This window comes from Pinus tabuliformis, chromosome 9, assembly GCF_031772625.1.
Source record: "Pinus tabuliformis cultivar Carrire ecotype Pingquan chromosome 9, CPIR1, whole genome shotgun sequence".
In the NCBI taxonomy this organism is placed as follows: Eukaryota; Viridiplantae; Streptophyta; class Pinopsida; order Pinales; family Pinaceae; genus Pinus; species Pinus tabuliformis.
This window is the reverse complement of record NC_142307.1, coordinates 1,757,101,646-1,757,107,352: the sequence shown is the minus strand read 5'-3', so window position 1 is coordinate 1,757,107,352 and position 5,707 is coordinate 1,757,101,646. Positions and strand designations below refer to the sequence as shown.

Sequence of the window (5,707 nt, the reverse complement as noted above, 5' to 3'; positions counted from 1 at the left end):
GTTGGAATAAAATAATTATTAATTTAAGATCTTAAATTAATAATTATTAATCTAGAATATTTAATTATTTAATGGAGACATTTAGAATTAGTATATTGTTGTAACAAGATATGACTCTACAAATGTGTCGTATCGTAGGCTCTAATTTATGAGATTTGTTAGCAAGTTGTTTGAATAGCATTTATTGTAAGTGGACACTTGTTATTTAATAAGTGATCCATAATCAGAGGTAGTTAGGACATTTGAGCTTATAAATAGCTCATTGCAAGAGTGTTTTGTTGTTCAGGTGTAAACTCTTGCAAAATTCCAGATGTAATTGTTTTTTCTCATTAATAAAATTACGTTTCTGAGGACACTTCTGCCATTACTGTGGTATCAGAGCTCTAGTAATGCTGCAGTTGATGTGAAGAGGAGATTCCAGCTCTACAAGTTCTTGGAAAACTCCATTGAATTGATCAAAAAATGATTGGTAGGAAATTGTCCAATTTTTTTGAAGTAAAAGAAATTTTATTATTGGTTTTAGATTTTTAAATCTAAAAATATTTTTTTGTTATTATTAAAAAAATCTTCCTCTGTTGATGCCTCCGAAGTAGCGTTCTAAACTATCAGAACCCAACACATTAGAAGCAATGTATCCCAACCCAACAGGCGAAATATGAAGTTGATAGCGAATAAATCTAGCTAACTGAGAAATTATCTCAGCACTAGTGTCGATATGCCAATCTGGTTCCAGCTGCCGCACAAAGGATGATCTCCCAGTCTCTGTACTGCAAAAGAGAACCTTGTTTCTATTCATGCCACCAACTATAAATAATCCAATAGCATCCAACGTTGAAATAACCTTTTCCTCACTATCATCATCAAGAACCCTTGCAATTAGATAGAGATCAAAACCTTTTGCAATCTCCAACAGAACATCCACAACTGTGGGCCTCACAACAGCATGCTCCAGCTCTTCTGGAGTAGACTCCTCAAGTACCGTGCCAAGCAACTAGCATGTAATATTTCGACCACCATTTAGTTGCTACTTCACAACTTGTGCCAAACTTAGCTGCATTGTACTAAATTCCTAGGGTGAAATGGTTGTTTCATTCAAACTTGAACTAGGCTGGCAAATAGTAGAAGACAAGATTGTTTCTCCAGTTGATTGGGAGTTGTCATCAGAGTTTGTTGTTGGTGAATTTCTTCATTTTTCTAGTCTTCTATGCTGTCCTCCAGGAGATTTCAGGTACTTCCATGTAAAAACTATTGCAAGAGCAAATCCTGCAAGGGCTCCAATCGAGCCAGCATTCTTGTGATTAATCAAGAGAGCGATGATATTCGACATCTTGGCTTCTGAATCAACATAGAAACTTGCACTCAGTTTGGTTTCTCGCTTCTATCTGACGAGATCCCACCCTGGTCCCTGTACTCTTTGATATATTTCTCAGCCCTCTTGAATATGAGTTTACGGTTTTGAGTTTGTTTTTTTAATTTGGCAGCATCTCACTGCACCCGTGAATAATGGTAATTTTTTAATGGAGAGATAAGTATTATTGATGTTGATTTTGTTGTAATGGAGTAATAAGGTGGGTGGAGTATTTTTTCCTTGGAGTGATTTTTTTTTTGTATTTTGGGAATTATTATTTGTAAATGCTTAGGGCAGTAAATTTTTTGGAGTAATAAGGTGATTTTGCTTGTTATCATTTTTATATATGGAGAGATAAGTGTGATATTGTAACTCAAAGAAATTTTACTTTGATGGGGAGTAACATTTTTTTACCAGGTTTTGCAAGAGCATCATTGTAAAAGTCAAATTTTGAAAGTTACCTTGTAAATTTTTGAGAAATTGACTAGAGCAAAGTGAAAAGCTCAATCATTTTTCTCCTATTTCAACAACTATATGAGGGTCAAGGCCAAGCCCCAATAGATCATTTTTTGTGTAGTGTGTTGCGCGTTGTGTTGCCCATCTTGATATTTTTTTCTGAGCCTGATTCTTGGTGCGAAGCTTTAACACTACAATGTCAAAGTTGATTAATTTGTTTTCTGATTCTGACAAACTTGAAGGTACAAAATCTTATAAAACATGGCAACGCCTCATCGAAATCACTCTCATTTACAATGAATTGTGGCAGGGTATATGTGATGGTGATATTAGGCCAAATAAACCCACAGATGCAGCTGCACTAGCAAAATGGGAAGTTAAGAATGCCAAAGCATTAGCTCTCATTAAATCTTTTGTCATTGATGAAATGTATGTCCATATAGAAAATGCTACAGATTCATGGTCTGCTTTGAGAAGTTTTAAAGAATTATTCGATACTCAACCTGAATCAAAGAAAGTTGATCTACAGTTAAAATTATTGCAACAAAAATTGACTGAAGGAGGTGATGTTCTTGAATATATCTCAAGACTTAAGAATATTAGGCAAGAAATCATTAATGCTGGTTTTCCAGCAGTAGATGATAGTTTTATGGTCACAATTTTAATTGTTGGACTTCCTTCTTCCTACACATATTTTTTGGAGACTCTACAATTAACTAGTAAGTTAGAGAAACTAAATTTTGATGAGCTCTGCAAAATGTTGACCCAACATGATAAAACCTTTGGGAAGAAAAAGAAAGTTGGTGAAGATGTCTTTTTCACAGAGGCCAGCACTAGTAAATCATCAAATGACAGTTCTCAAAGTAGAGGCAGAGGGAATTTCAATCAAAATCAAGCAGCACATAATGTACAAAGTCGAGGTCTAAGCCAAAGTAGAGGAAACAAATTTAATAGAGGCAACAATTCAGGCAGGAGTAATTTTGAAGGCAGAGGAAACAATCAAGGAAGAGGCTATTTTCAAGGACAAGTAAATAATAATCAAGATAGAGGAAAACCTCAAAATATAAGTCAAAGTAGAGGCAGAGTAAAATCTTCAGGAAGAGGAAGAGACTTAAGTCAAATTGTGTGTCGAAGATGTAACAAAGTTGGACATTATGCTGAAGATTGTCGAACTTCTCTTAATAAAATTCCCATGTTTCATCAGCACTCAACACAATTTGGAAATGATCAAGATGATGATAACTTAGAATATGTTTTTACTTCTTCGTTGGCATTACAACTTTCATCCCATCTTAGAAGTGATTATGAAGATGCTTGGATCTTGGATTTAGGGGCAACACAGCACATGACTTGTCGATGTGATTTTTTTTGGAATTTTCAAGATTTTCAACTTAATTCCATTTTTCTTGCAGATGATACAAAACATATTCCTTATGGAAAAGGAGCAGTTAAATTTTTTCTCCCTGGCATTGGAGAAAAAATGATTTCAAATGTATGGTATGTACCAACCTTTAAGAAAAAATTGTTGTCTTTAGTCATGATTCGACAAGCAGGACATCAGGTAATTATGGAAGATGGCTTAGTTAAGATTAATTCACTCAAACAGAGTTTGCAAATAGTGATGACAGGTTATGAAGATGGAAAAATGTTAAGGATGAAAGGGATAGTTATTCCAAGGAATTCTAATTTTGTAGGGGTAGTGACTACAGGAATTTCACCTATACGATTGTGGCATGTAAGATATGGACATTTAAATTTTGATAGTCTTTCTCAATTTCAAAAACAAGGGATGGTTAGAGAAATTCCAACTTTCAAAAAGGAAAATACAAAATGTGAAGCTTGCATTTATGGAAAACAAAGTCGAGAATGTTTTCCAATAAGTTCATGACGTGCAAATAGGTGGCTACAACTAGTTCACAGTGATGTTTGTGGACCACTATAGAATTCATTTGGTGGTTGCAAATATATCTTACTATTCATTGATGATTTCAGTAGAATGACTTGGTTTTATTTCTTAAAGAAAAAGTTAGAGGCATTTGAAAAGTTTAAAATTTTTCTCCAACTTGTTGAAAATGAAGTCAAAGAAAACATAGGTACTCTTGGGATAGATAATGGGCGAGAATTCACTTCAAATGAATTCAAAACTTATTGCAATGATAATGGCATAAAACAACATCTTACCAATGTTTAGACTCCACAGCAAAATGGAGTAGTAGAAAGAATGAATCGCACCTTGTTAGGAATGGCGAGATCTATGTTAACTTTCAAAAGGTTGAGTGCAACATATTGTGTAGAAGCAATTCATACAGCTTTCTATTTAAGAAACGGATCTCCAACTGCTTCTTTAGATGGAATCACACCTTATGAAGCTTGGTTTGGTTTCAAACCTCCAGTTAGACATCTTAGAGTTTTTGGATTAGTATGTTATGCCTTAGCTCCGAAAGAAAAACAAACTAAGCTTGACTCAAGAAGTTTGAAATGCATAATGATTGGCTATTCTGATGAGAAGAAAGGGTACCATCTTTTGACTAATGGAAAATTTATCATGAGCAGGGATGTAATTTTTGATGAAACAAAGAGTAAGAGTGCTAAAGAAATCTAAAGTCTTCTTCAAAAGTTAGAAATTAAAGGCCGTCAAAGAAAAGGAAATATGCAAAGTCAACCAAATTCACCAAATTGGTATGAACTTGATTTTCCTTCATCTGAAGATGATTCCTCCAGTCCATCTACTTCAACAACACCATTAGGATCTTCTAGCAGTTCATCTACATCTTCAAGCAGTAGCAGTTCTTCTAACTGTGATTTTCCAGAATCTTCATCTGATCGACGAACATCAGTTTACATTAATCCTCTTTACAATGATGGTGACTTTTCAGAATCTCAAACAAGTGAGCATCAACTACCAAAATGGGCAGTTCAACTTTTGAAAGATGTAAAACCTGATGAGCAGAATAAAATGGGCATAAGAAAGTCACATAAAAGTGAAGGAAATTTTGCCTTGATAGATTTTACTGAACCTTCCACATACAAAGAAGCATTAAAACATAAAGAATGGCAATAGCCTATGATTGAAGAATATCTAGCAGTAATTGATAACAACACTTGGAAACTTGTTAATTGTCCTCAAAATGTTAAACCTGTAGGATGCAAATGGGTTGACAGAATTAAGTACAAAAAAAAAGGAAAACTTGAAAAGTATAAAGCAAGACTTGTTGCTAAAGATTTTGTGTAGTACGAAGGCATTGATTATGAGGAAACTTTTGCTCCTACAGCTAAATGGAACACTACCCGATTAACACTTGCAGTGGTTGCTTAGAAAGGATGGAAAGTTCATCAAATGGATGTGAAAAGTGCTTTTCTCAATGGGGATTTATAGGAAGAAGTGTATATTACACAACCACTAGGTTTTGAAATTTAAGGGCAAGAACATAAAGTCTACAAATTGATCAAGGTTTTATATGGATTAAAACAAGCTCCTCGAGCTTGGTATGAAAAAATGGATGAATACCTTAGGAAAGTTGGTTTTCACTGAAGTGAATATGATGACACTTTGTATGTGTGACAACAGGGCAAATATCTGGTGATTCTTGTTATGTATGTAGATGATTTGATCATTACTGGAAACAATGATGATCATATTGCGTAGGTGAAAAAGGAGTTACATGCAGGTTTTAAGGTGATAGATTTGGGGTTACTTCACTACTATCTTGGAGTTGAAGTCTTCCAACATCCACATCATATTTTCATTTCTCAGAGTAAGTATGCGGTAGAGGTTCTTCAGTGATTTGGTATGCAGGATTGCAAGCCTGTTCTTACCCCCATGGAGCAAAACTTGAAACTTTCAAAATTTGAAGGGGGGAAGGTGGACAACACTACTTACAGATAGTTGATTAGAAACTTGAT

The 5,707-nt window shown here is 34.6% G+C and overlaps 1 pseudogene; it reads right to left on the bottom strand.

Moving 5' to 3' along the window:
• Window positions 1-556: 556 nt before the first annotated feature.
• On the bottom strand, window positions 557-1,327 carry LOC149155783 (ubiquitin-conjugating enzyme E2 enzyme activator PEX22 pseudogene; annotated as a pseudogene).
• Between the last annotated feature and the right edge of the window lie 4,380 nt (window positions 1,328-5,707).